Source organism: Zalophus californianus, chromosome 2 (genome assembly GCF_009762305.2).
Source record: "Zalophus californianus isolate mZalCal1 chromosome 2, mZalCal1.pri.v2, whole genome shotgun sequence".
NCBI classification, from domain to species: Eukaryota; Metazoa; Chordata; class Mammalia; order Carnivora; family Otariidae; genus Zalophus; species Zalophus californianus.
Window position 1 is genome coordinate 28911852 of NC_045596.1, and position 13026 is coordinate 28924877.

Below are 13026 nucleotides of genomic sequence, written 5' to 3' on the forward strand. Positions count from 1 at the left end.
AAATATAGTAAATAAGTGATCCTCTGACCGTAGCACTGAAGTGTCTGAACTTTGAAAGTCTTGCACAAAGATAAACACATCTACTATGATACCTAGTTTACCCCATCTTGCTTTCTAAGGAGATAGTCTTTTCTTTACATCTGTAGTGACTACATTTTCCTATGAAGCATGAATGTAATTCTACTGAGATTAGAGAGCATTACCTACAAGTGTATAATTGCCCATGAATTTAGCAATTTTCTACTAAAAATTACCTACAGTGTTTAATACATTTTTTTTTCATCTTACTGAACTGGAAAGAGTTAAGATTTGTAGTTTAGATTAAATGATTAAAAAGGAATTTTTCAAATCTCATCCTTATCACTCTATATAGTTTTCCTTCTTTACTAAAGAAAATTAACTGTTAGATGCCATGTTTAATTGTTTCAATTTGTATTCATTAATACAAATTTGTTGAAACCCCTAGCTGAAGCTTTGCTAAAATGTCATCTGTCCTAATGAATATGTATAAAATAAAGTGCGAATAATTTGAGAAGACTTTATTTTCCAAAGTACTCTGGGCTTATTTAGAATTGAATGCTCTTTTGCAGTTGACTACATTGTCAAAGCCACAATGTGCATGGTGTCAAACTGTCTATTTTAGTGGATAAATCCAGAGGGTGAATGATTGTTGTGGAGAACAAACACAATGAAAGTTTCATGTAACAGAAAGAAATTTAGAGTTTGGTTGTCAGTTGTCCCTACAATCCTCACAATGGGATATTTTGACTGTATATATTAGAAACCTAATAGCAATTTGCTTTTACAGGGACCCAATTACTTCAATATCCATTTGAAGGAGAGTGGAAAGAAATTATCTTCCTTCTCACTGTCTCTACCTTAATTGCAGGCCATTATCACTTGCTAACTGGGCCATGGCAATCACTTGCTAACATTCCTTTCTTGAGGTTGTCTCCATCCTGTCTATACTTCCCACCACCTCCAGAGAGGTAAAATATACCTTTGCTCATGTGACATTCGTATTTAAAATGCATCAATTAGAAATTGGCTCCTGAGGTCCTCTTTACCATGGCAGATAGTCAGGGAGAAAGAATCTCCCTGGAAGTAGTTAGGATTAATTAGAAAGGAAGCATCCAAGGTACTCTGGAAACTTGAGTCATATAATCTAGGGGAGGGCTGAGCTACCCAATCAGAATAATGAATTTAAGTAATACATATACAGTAAACACTTGCCTTTCTTTCCCCACTGAAGTCTGAGATCAATGTTCATGTCTAGTAGATTACAAAACAGATTATTTTTTTGAGAATTTAGGAGCACAGAAATTTAGTTTTTCTGATAGTTGGAGTTTTCCCCCCAAAACTCACACAGCAAATGAGCCCTATATTGAGGTTAGCCGGTTTACAAGTTTCCCCCACCTTGTATAGATTCTAATTAGCATTTGTGTGTGTGTTCAACACTTAATTATGAGTAACAGCATAGGGTTCACTTAATATATAAAGAACATATCCAACATAAAAAACAGACCAAAACAATAAAACAAACTTATAGGAAAAATGATGATTCAGGAAAAATAATTTTTTAACTTTTTATTTCAATTCCAGTTAGTTAATATAGAGTGTAATATTAGTTTCAATTATAAAATATATATATAAATATCTAGAAAGAAGTTGCTATGGTTGATGTTAAAGAAGTTACTGCCTGTGCTCTCTTCTAAGATTTTTGTGGTTTCAGGTCTCGCATTTAGGTCTTTAATCCGTTTTGAATTTGTTTTTGTTTATGTTGCAAGAAAATGGTCCAGTTTCATTCTTTTGCATGTTGCTGTCCACTTTTCCCAAAACTATTTGTTGAAGAGACATTCTAGGGAAAAGAAAAGTTTTAAAACAGATATATCATGCATATCTTCAGAATCCTTGGAGTTAAATGAAGCTATTATTTTCATGATAATAGCAAAATGCAATGAACAAAAGACATCTTGGGAACAATAACATGTTCTTTAGTAGATATAATTGTCTACTCTTCCTTCTGAGCAACAAGACTCAATTCTTATTGACACTGCAATTAAAGACTAGCTTTTCCAAAGTTCTCATATGGACAAGTGTATCCTGTGAATAAATTTTGGCCAAGAAGGGGAGCCTAGGTGGCTCAGTTGGTAAAGCATCAAGCTTCAGCTCAGGTCATGATCCCAGGGTCCTGGGATCGAGCCCAACATCAAGAGCTCCCTGCTCAGAGGGTAGTCTGCTTCTCCCTCTCCCTCTGCCTCTATCCTTCCCCCTACTCATGTGTGTGCGCGCTCCCTCTCTTTCCCAAATGATAAAAAAGCATTTTTTAATTTTTATTTTATTTTACTATGTTATGTTAATTACCATACACTACATCATTAGTTTTGGATGTAGTGTTCCATGATTCGTTGTTTGCATATAACACCCAGTGCGCCATTCAATCCATGCCCTCCTTAATACCCATCACCGGGGCTAACCCATCCCCCCACCCCCCTCCCCTCTAGAACCCTCAGTTTGTTTCTCAGAGTCCATAGTCTCTCATGGTTCATCTCCCCCTCTGATTCCCCCCTTCATTTTTCCCTTCCTACTATCTTCTTTTTTTTTTCTAACATGTAATGTATTATTTGTTTCAGAGGTACCTCATACCAGTCAGAATAGCTAAAATTAACAAGTCAGGAAATGACAGATGTTGGCGAGGATGCAGAGAAAGGGGAACCCTCCTACACTGTTGGTGGGAATGCAAGGTGGTGCAGCCACTCTGGAAGACAGTATGGAGGTTCCTCAGAAAGTTGAAAATAGAGCTACCATATGACCCAGCAATTGCACTACTGGGTATTTACCCCAAAGATACAAATGTAGGGATCTGAAGGGGTACGTGCACCCTGATGTTTATATCAGCAATGTCCACAATAGCCAAACTATGGAAAGAGCCAAGATGTCCAACAACAGATGAATGGATAAAGAAGATGTGGTATATATATATATATATATATATATATATATATATATATATATACACAGACACACACAATGGAATATTATGCAACCATCAAAAAAAGAAATCTTGCCATTTGCAATGATGTGGATGGAACTAGAGGGTATTATGCTGAGTGAAATAAGTCAATCAGAGCAAGACATGTATCATATGATCTCACTGATATGAGGAATTCTTAATCTCAGAAAACAAAACTGAGGGTTGCTGAAGTGGTGGGGGGTGGGAGGGATGGGGTGGCTGGGTGATAGACATTGGGGAGGGTATGTGCTATGGTGAGTGCTATGAATTGTGTAAGACTGTAGGCAGAAGTGTTGCTTTGGTAGTTGGGGGGAAGCTACATCAATGAACTAAGCAATGTTTTTAAAAGTATGGTGTGATAAATAAATAAATAAATAAATAAATAAATAAATAAATATAAAGTACAGTGTGTAAGCACTGAATGGTGTTCCAGGAAAAACCAAAATACAGAACTCTGTAAGTTATGGAGTTAAAGAAAGCATACGTGTTCATTTTGCATGGAGGTGAGAAGTGAATGGTAAAAGCAAGCTACTTTGCCTAGTCATTTTAATCCACATGCTTGTTTTTATATCATGTATATTGAATTTTTAAAGTTACAGATACGATACAAATTTCCAAAGAATTAACTTGAAGTAGTATAGGACCCTTTAAAAGTTCCCATCATTGCTGAAAGAATCCAAGGAAATTCTCCCTGAGCAAAACATATTTGAATTGAATATTGAATAGTAAACAGTGTTAGCCATGTGCATAAGGTAGAAATGTCTAAAAATAGAGGGACATATGAGAAGGTCCGGGATAAGAATGGAAATAAATGTTATGAAATCATGGTAGGTGGAGCATAAAGAGTTAAGAACTTTTTTAATGAGTGAGAAGAACAGAAGGAAGGAAGAGAGGGAGGGAGGAAGGAAGGAAGGAAGGATGGAAGAAAGGATGTAAGGAAGGAAGAAGGTAATATTTGCTAAGCAGTAATAAGAAGCCAAGAGTGATCAACTATAAGAATCATAAATTTTATATATATGTTGTACCAATTAGAGCAGTTTCTATTCTTTTCCATTCCCAAATTGGGACAATTTTAAAAAATTGGCCTTTTTCTCCCAGTTTTATTGAGATATAAATGACCTATAACATTGTGTAAATTTAAGGTATAAAATGTGATGATTTAATCTGTAAAAATGATTACCACCCAAAGAAATTTCTTACTCTTACTACCCTATCAGAAAGTAAGTTTTAGATTTCAAGTTACTGAATTTCTTGTACGTAGCAGATCAGTTTTTCTCCATCAATGATGTGTTTAGTTATATCAGGAGGGAGGATTGTTAAATGTAGGCGATTTTGTTAAGACAATACTTGCTTTCCATATTATTCTTATTCATGTAAAATAATGGAGAAAAAAGACTTTAATCACTTTTGAGATTTTTGCAGGGCTCCTTCTTAAGTTGTCAGCAAATGCACCAAATTCATGCCTCTTGTACTTAAAATATATATTCTATCTTTTGTGATATACAGATTGTGTTTCTTGTTAGATATTTTCTGATATTTATTTTAATCAGAAATAAATAAATCCTGAGATGTCTCTTTGCCTTTGGTGGAACAAACAACAGCAACAACCAAAAACCTGGAAGAGTAATACAAGTTATTTTGTCCTAATGGGAGAAAAAAAATTGTTATCATTTCAGTAAAGATTTAAATACAACTCTCTCAAAATATGAAGGCATATTTTAAAAATATAAAAGAAGAAAATAGGCAAAAAAAATCAATGGGAGGTGTATCTGTGAAATGTGTACATTGTCTAGTATACCTTAAGGGCTGTCTTATTCTGTAGGAATCTATGCAATTTCATTGGTTTGATCTATTTCAGAACTCAGTAGAAATGGAAGTTAAACTTGGAGAGAGAATGGTGCCACCTATGTCTTCTTGGGATTTCTGCCATATTGAATTGTCTTTTAAACTAGTTTTATCATCTTACTGGAGCCCTTGTTAGTTGATTATTTCAATATTATCTTTAATATGTATTTTATTATATTTGTATGAGAAGAATGCTTTTACCTTTTTTCTTTTAATTATACCTTAATTTTGTTTCAATATAAAAGTATTAGAATATTATTAGGAAAAATAAATGCCACTATTTTTTCTGGGAACTAGTGTAACCCAAGATCAAGTTAATTGATGCTTCCATTTGTCCATTTATCATGGAAAGAACCAGAGTTTGAAACCATTACCCCAATCTTTAATTACATGACATGAGTCTACTTAGCTTTACACCCACACAAATTTTCATTTTGGTCTGTTTTGTCACTTAGAACCTTTTTTCAGTTCCAGGTCTTTAAATTTTTTAGTCTATATATAGCCATTAAAAGTGGACAGTTTAACAGTTTACATATTATGCTTGTGACAACATAAGTTGATGAATTCTGCTCCTACTGACAGAAAATGAGTAGGAATGAGTCAAAGAAACTAAATGAACTTTACCAGGGTTATTTTTCTATCACTGGGACTATTAAAGTTTTCATCAAATTTGAGAATCTTAAAATTTCTTTAAATAATAAAGTAAAATTGTAGTCACAGGATTTAAATAGGTATGCATGTATATTTCTCTATGTATGTGTATATATAAAAGTGTGCATGTATATTATATAAGTATACGCATATATGTACATATGTGTATACATGCATGATATACATAAATATATATGTATATACACATATATACGCACATAATATGTGTATATGTAAAATAGCTTCTGAACAAAGACAAATTTTAGTGAGTTTTAAAATACTTATCAAGAGGCGCCTGGGTGGCTCAGTCATTAAGCGTCTGCCTTCGGCTCAGGTCATGATCCCAGGCTCCTGGGATTGAGGTCCCACATTGGGCTCCCTGCTCGGTGGGAAGCCTGCTTCTTCCTCTCCCACTCCCCCTGCTTGTGTTCCCCCTCTCGCTGTGTCTATCTGTCAAATAAATAAAATCTTTAAAAAAAATAAAATACTTATCAACTCATCAATTGCTAAATTGAATGCAGGGACAGGAAGGAGTAGGGATAGAACCTTGAAGTTATTCAACTTTTGTCTTTATGAAATATGGAATGGTATATATAATATCTTGAAATCATGCTCATTTTTTTCTGATATCATATACTTGAATATGCTTCTTCATTCTTTTTCTTCCAATGGAGTTTCATTCTTGTTTGAGTGAGTTCAGAAATTATTTAATTCTTCAAATAGACTCTAAAATGTGAATTGCTTCCTTATTTATGCCAAGTCCATCTTGTACACATTTTTCATGTTTTCCTTCATGCAATATTGCATTTGTTTGACATATTTGTTCCCACTGAAATATTAATTCTTTGTGGGCAGGTATGATTTTACTATAGATATTACTATAATTAACACATTATCCAGCACATATTATACATAGTCAATTGCTACCATAAATATCTCCCAAAGATTAAGACTAATAAGTAGAAGGATTTTTTCTTTGTTGTTGTTGTTTTCTGTTTTTTTTTTTAATCCAGTCATTTTTTCCTAGCTAAAGAAAGTACATATTTTTCCCCATGATATTATTTGTATCTCCGTGGAAACAGAATGAGTATTCAAAACTGTCTGGATCAAAAATCAGAAAACAAAACAAAACAATACAAAATCAAAACAGCTGTTAAAACTTTCAGAGTTCACTTACTCCTTGCTTGGAACACCTGTGGCTGTGGTTGGTTAGAAAAGTGGTGAGGCAGCTGGAGGTGTCCACTTTGAACCATGGCATCTGCAAAGAAGGAGATGGATCAGCAGATTTAAAAGGAGCAACTCTGCTGGCAAGCCTAAAGCTAAAGCATTAGACAAATAAGCACCAAGATTTGAGAAATAATAACAGACAGACAGACTTTTATACAAGAAGAAGCGAAAACAACAACAACAACAACCTCACTTTACCAGGTAGCTTCAGGGCTTGAATATCCAACAAGATTTTGAAGAGGAAAAATCCTGAAGTCAATGATCTTAGAACAGCAATAAGTATAGCCTTCAGCTTATGTACTTATAAAGTTTGCACAATGATTTATTTTTAGTTTTTACTTTGTTTAATTTAGGCCTATCCCTGAGGTGGCTCCTGAGAGTTGTTAAACCATTGAGAACAACGCAGGAGTTAAGCTGTTTCCTTTAGCAGAAGTTGGCACTTGGTTTGTTGGATGATCCCTCTATAATTTCAATGAAGTTTGACTATTCCGTGTCATTGAAAGGGTCTTATTACTTATTGCAGCATGCGACAAAGGAAAAAACACAATTTTTGGCATCAGGCATACTTCCGTAAAGATCCTGCTCTGCTGAACACCTTGTCTCTAATAATGAGCAAGAGAATCTCAACTTGTTTCTTCACTGGCATCATAAGCAACATAACACATCTTACCCTTATTTGTTATATTAAATAAGATAAGGTATGCAAAGTCCACAGACATAACAAGCATTTCAAAACGTAATTTCCCTGGGGCACCTGGGTGGCTCAGTGGGTTAAGTGTCTGCCTTTGGCTCAGGTCATGATCTCAGGGTCCTGGGATGGAGCCCTGCATCAGCCTCTCCGCTCAGCGGAGAGTCTGCTTCTCCCCCTCACTCTCCCTCTGTGCTCTCTCTCTCTCTCTCTCAAATAAATAAATAAACTCTTTAAAAAAAACTGGTAAATTCCCTATTCTCTTAAGTCACTCAGTCTGCCTAATTTGCTCCCCATTATTGTATGAATTTGGTTTCCCGGTAACAACAGAGGTACCTAGCAAAATAGGCTCTTGTGGAAGATTTTGCATGAATGCTTTTAATTAGACACTTTATCATGTGACTTGCTTTGGCCAATGGGAAATAATAACACATGAATAAGAGGAGACATTTTAACAGCTTGCCCATTGGAATTTGTTTTCTCTTACTTTTCTGTGAATCCTGAAGCCTCCACATAAACTATCTTGGGCTCACAAGTTGAATGATGAGAAAGAAATCACCCACTAATTTCCATCTTTTAGACTGACAGCCAGACAGTAGCCAGAAATGTGTGCAAGGTCACCTGGGACTAAATAGCCTCCTGCCAATCTGTCAACTGACTACAGAAACATGAATGATACCAGTTGAGTCTGACCCAGACTAGAAGAACCACTCAGCTGAGTCCAGACCAGTGCCAACCTGCAGAATTATGAGGTAAATAAATGGTTGATATTTTAGCCATTAAATTTTGCTGGTTTGTTACTATGGAACAGATAAATGGCATATCTCTCAACACATTTTTTTTAATGTATAACTTGACTGGCTGAAGACAAAATATGGAGAAGAAAGAGAAAGGAAGAGAAAAAGGAATAAAGGAAAGAAAAAAAAGGTGGGAGAAAAGATGAATGGGAAGGAAGGAGGATTTGTATCCTGAATCTTGACATTTTCCCAAGAATGAGCAGAAGAGTGCTTATTTGCCATAATTTTCTTCTCTCTCACTCAATAAATTAGCATTCTGATACAGAAATGCCAGATACATTAATTTAGGGGAGCTGAGGTGATAATTGGGGGAGAAAAAAAACTCAAGAGCACCTTGGAAAGGCTTTTGTCTTAAATACACCGAGAACATGATTTACATTTAAGAGCATTTTACTATCATTAATTAGCATAGATAACTTACTCCATCTATCTAAGAACTCATTGGCAAAACTGAATGTCACGGTAATAATGAAAAGAGCAGTATGCCGATGTGGTGCAAAATTAATCTTGAAGAGAGTAGGAAATTTGAATAGGAAAGACAAACTATAACTGGCACACTAGTGTGTACATATTCCTGAAATAATAGTAGATACATTTCAACCTTGTCCGGGGCAACATGGCATTATAGAAGGATAAAAGGAATTCCTATAGTTCTCTAGCACGTTTCATAAGAATTGGTTATTCTTTCCCCAAACCAAAAATAATATGCTTTCTATTTTCAATTACAATCTCATACTTGATGCCATATGTCTTAGTAAACTGAAAGAGAAACAGAATGACATTTAGTTTGCAGTCACAATGAAAAATTGCAAACAATAGGGGGGCTGGGTGGCTCATTTGATTAAGCGTCTGACTTCTGCTCAGGTCATGATCTCAGAATCCTGGGATGGAGCCCCACCTCAGGCTCCCCACTCAGTGAGGAGTCTGCTTGTCCCTCTGCCCCCTCCCCCTCTTTGTGCCTTCTCTCTTTCTCTCTCAAATAGGTAAATAAAATCTTAAAAAAGAAAAATTGCAAACAGCAGAAACTATATACATTTTTAATGGTGGCTTTCTTTTGGGATAATGGGTCATCATAGATGTAGGTAAGTCACTTTTGCAATACTTGGCTATTGTCTCTCAGAACCTTAACTCATTATAAAAAAAATAATAACTTAGTTAAAAATTCTATAAATGTGAACATATGCAAATTATAACAAATACTAATTTTTCAACTAATGTGATAGAATTTAGACTATTACTTTAGTACCCCTTTTTTAAATGGTTACATCAGGAGGCTATACAATTAATAATGTTGCTATATTTAATATAGATACTGTTTAGAAGAGCGCCACGATCAAGTTCTGTACTATTTATCAATTTGCTAGAAGAATACAACTTCTATGTTGCATACTCCCATGTCGGTGAACATGTGTTATTCATATTGTTGGAACTAATGTTCAAATAACCTGCAATTATCTCTACCAAACATTAAACAGACCCTTCAGGTGCTAGGCATATGTGGTTTGCCTCAGGGATAGTCTCTCTGTGATGCTTTCAATTGGTAGTAGAAAGCTATGAACACTGTATATCCATGATCCTCATTCACCGATGTTAACCCATCCCAATCTAAAGACTTGAGAGTGGTGATAGTCTCTGCCAACAAGCCATCACTTAGGTTCCACACACTTTCTACTTGGATTCTTTGTATTTTGGCCACAAATTCATTTGATTGCATTCCCTCTATGTGCCACATTCACTGTGCTTTACCAGCTCCACAAAATCAAAGAAGTCATGAAAATAAATTTACTTGTCACTACAACTGGTGATTAATGGAAGGAGAAATGAGTTTTGAAGTCAAACAAAATAACCTTCAAATCCTATGTTAGGCACCTGCTCCATGATTTCATACCTACCTTGTAATGTTTCCTAGGAGGATTAGAAATGTCATATGTAACTTATGCAGAGGCTTTGTGACCAGATTTATAATTTCATATTTTAAGATAACTCTCCATCTTAAACACAAGGCCATGATCAATAAATTTAAAAATGATGATAATTGAAAGAACACAGTGCACTAACAATTATAAGTATCTTTAGATATACAACAGAAACCTAAAATGTTAATCAGGAGTGAAGTTACAGGTATAATGAACTCTTCATACAAAAACAGGCAAGATAACTAGAGGCTTTATCTTGAGGGAAAATTTTGACTAACAATGCTCTAATGGGTTACAGTATTAATTTATTTTAAGGAATACATTTATCTCACTTTGTTATTATGATGGATTATTTTCTTAGATAGTTTTTCTTTCCTGTTTTTTTTGAATTTTATTATAAGCATATCTATACAGGGAATTTATGTGCAACTAGGAGCCGGATCTCATCCCACTATATGACATCAAGGTATGGGCTAGAGCTTCTTCAACCATAAAATGGGGCTGGGGGGGGGAAAGGTGAGTTATTCCTGTGCTCTTTTTCCCCCACAATCTGATTATTAAGAGAAGCAGAAAGAAACAGATACGGAATGTCAATCAGAATTTGTACCATGACTGAACTGAAATTACTGGCTCAAGGGCTGGGTCTTTGATGTCTCTGTATTACTGCACAGGACCACTGCCAACATAAGTCACTGTATGGAGGGATTAGGGGAAACAACAGACAAGATAAAGTTAAAAAAAAGGTGAAAGATTTATGCGATCTGAAGAGAAACCAGAGTATGACAAGATACAGTTAGAGAACACACCCACTCCCACTCAAAATGAGCCTATAACATAAAAAGATAGAAAAGGAACATTGATACTAAAAAAAGACAGTATGTACACTTGTGTACACACATAAAAGGCAAACTGACTCTCAGTGAAATATAAATACTACAGCAATATGTCATCAACATACCTGTTCATATCTAACCTTCCAAACAAGAACCATAGATAAGAAACAAATATAAAGTATGTATTAAGGGGAAAAAATCAGCTAATCATGAAATGAAAAAGCATAGATATTGAAATTTGTAAAATTTAGTGTATGCAAAATTATAGGTTGGACAGTATTCAACAGAGACTTAGTGAATTGGGAGTGAATACTATGGTATTTAACCAGAAGGCAATAAAGTTAGGATAAAAAAATTTTAGAAGATATACAAGACTTCTACAGAGAAAACTGCAAATGTTATTTATTTATTTTTTTCTTTCTCAAAAGATTTTATTAAAGGTCTTTACAGATTAAAATCCAGTCTCCAGATCCAGGTGCCAAAAAGACCCTGTTATGTTGTGGGTACTGGTTGCGGCATAGCAGGTGTCTCTGGCTTCCCACCCTTCTGTTTCCGAGAGGGGGGTGGTGGGCAGTATCTCATCTTTGGGTTCCACGATGCTCACATGATCCGGCAGGGGCTTCTTAGAGCCAATCTTACTACTTGGGTCCCAGGGAAGCATGATCTTCACTTTGATGCCCAGCACACCCTGTCTGAGCAGAACATGGCGCGCAGCAGTGTCAATGTAGTAGTTAACAGGGTCCCCACTGTGAATCCATCAGGCCATCCACAAACTTCATGGATTTAGCCCTCTGTCCCCGGAGTTTCCCATATACCACGACCTCACAGCCTTTGGCCCCACTCTCCATGATGAACTGCAGCACACCATAGCAGGCCCTTCGCACAGCAAGGCCTCCTAGGAGTTTGTAATGCAGAGATTCTGCCTGGGCAATAACACACAGACCTCTTGTGGCCACCTTTTCGGCATAAAGCTCTACACTGCCCTCAGGGAAACAAAACCTCTTCTGAACCACAGCAGTCAATTCCCGGATCCCGCCCGCCCTTCTCACCAAGAACATTCTGCGTCCTGGTGTCCAAGACAATGATTTCTGTCCTGGTTGGTGTAACTCGGACCTCAACTCCGGAGTAGCCATCTTCAGCCAGGTCCCAAGTGAGGAAACTCATTCAGTTCAGCTTTGAAGATGTCATCAGCGACAAACTTCCTCTTCTTGGAAATTTGCACTGCCATTTTGCTGCCCCGCGCCCCGGAAAGAAAAGGCTGAATGTTATTTAATTACAAAAGAATTGAGGAAGTGAAATAATATAATGATTGATGGGAAAACTAACAAAAAAAAAAACAACAACAAAATCCTTAATGATAACAGTAATGACACAAACAAACAATGACAACGTTACTGAGTGCCTGCTATGCACCAGGTCTTGTTCTAAGTGCTTTCTATGTCTTGATTTAAAAAATCACAAATTTACTTTACATACTGTATTATACTCCTCTTACAAATGAGAAAGCTGATGCAGAGATCTGTTGTTCACACAGCTAGTAAGGAGTAGAATTGCAGATATGTTCACTAGTCCTCATGATCTTAATTAGCACACCATACCACCTCCATATAAATATGCCAAGAATTTCCCAAAGAAGCTTATATATTAATTAATTGTAATACGAACTCATCTTTTCCTTTTCTTTTTTTCCCATTTATCTAGTGAATTTGACCATTGACTTCGATATTTCACATAAAGAAATCAAGATAAATTAAAAAGCAAAGGCAATTTATGTAAGATTAAAATGGGTGCTGGCGGGTGCCTGGGTGGCTCAGATGGTTAAGCGTCTGCCTTTGGCTCAGGTCATGATCCCGGTATCCTGGGATCGAGTCCTGCATCGGGCTCCCTGCTCCACGGGAAGCCTGCTTCTCCCTCTGCTTCTCTCTCTCTCTCTCGCCCCCTCTTTCATGAATAAATAAATAAAATCTTTAAAAAAAAAGAATGGATGCTGGCAAAACTTTACCTAATATTGGGATTTATTATACACTTAATTTGTCCATTATTTATCTACACTGAT

At 36.0% G+C, this 13026-nt stretch overlaps 1 pseudogene; it reads right to left on the reverse strand.

Annotated features, from left to right (window-relative positions):
• Nucleotides 1-11462: 11462 nt before the first annotated feature.
• Nucleotides 11463-12198, reverse strand: LOC113924533 (annotated as a pseudogene).
• Nucleotides 12199-13026: the final 828 nt, after the last annotated feature.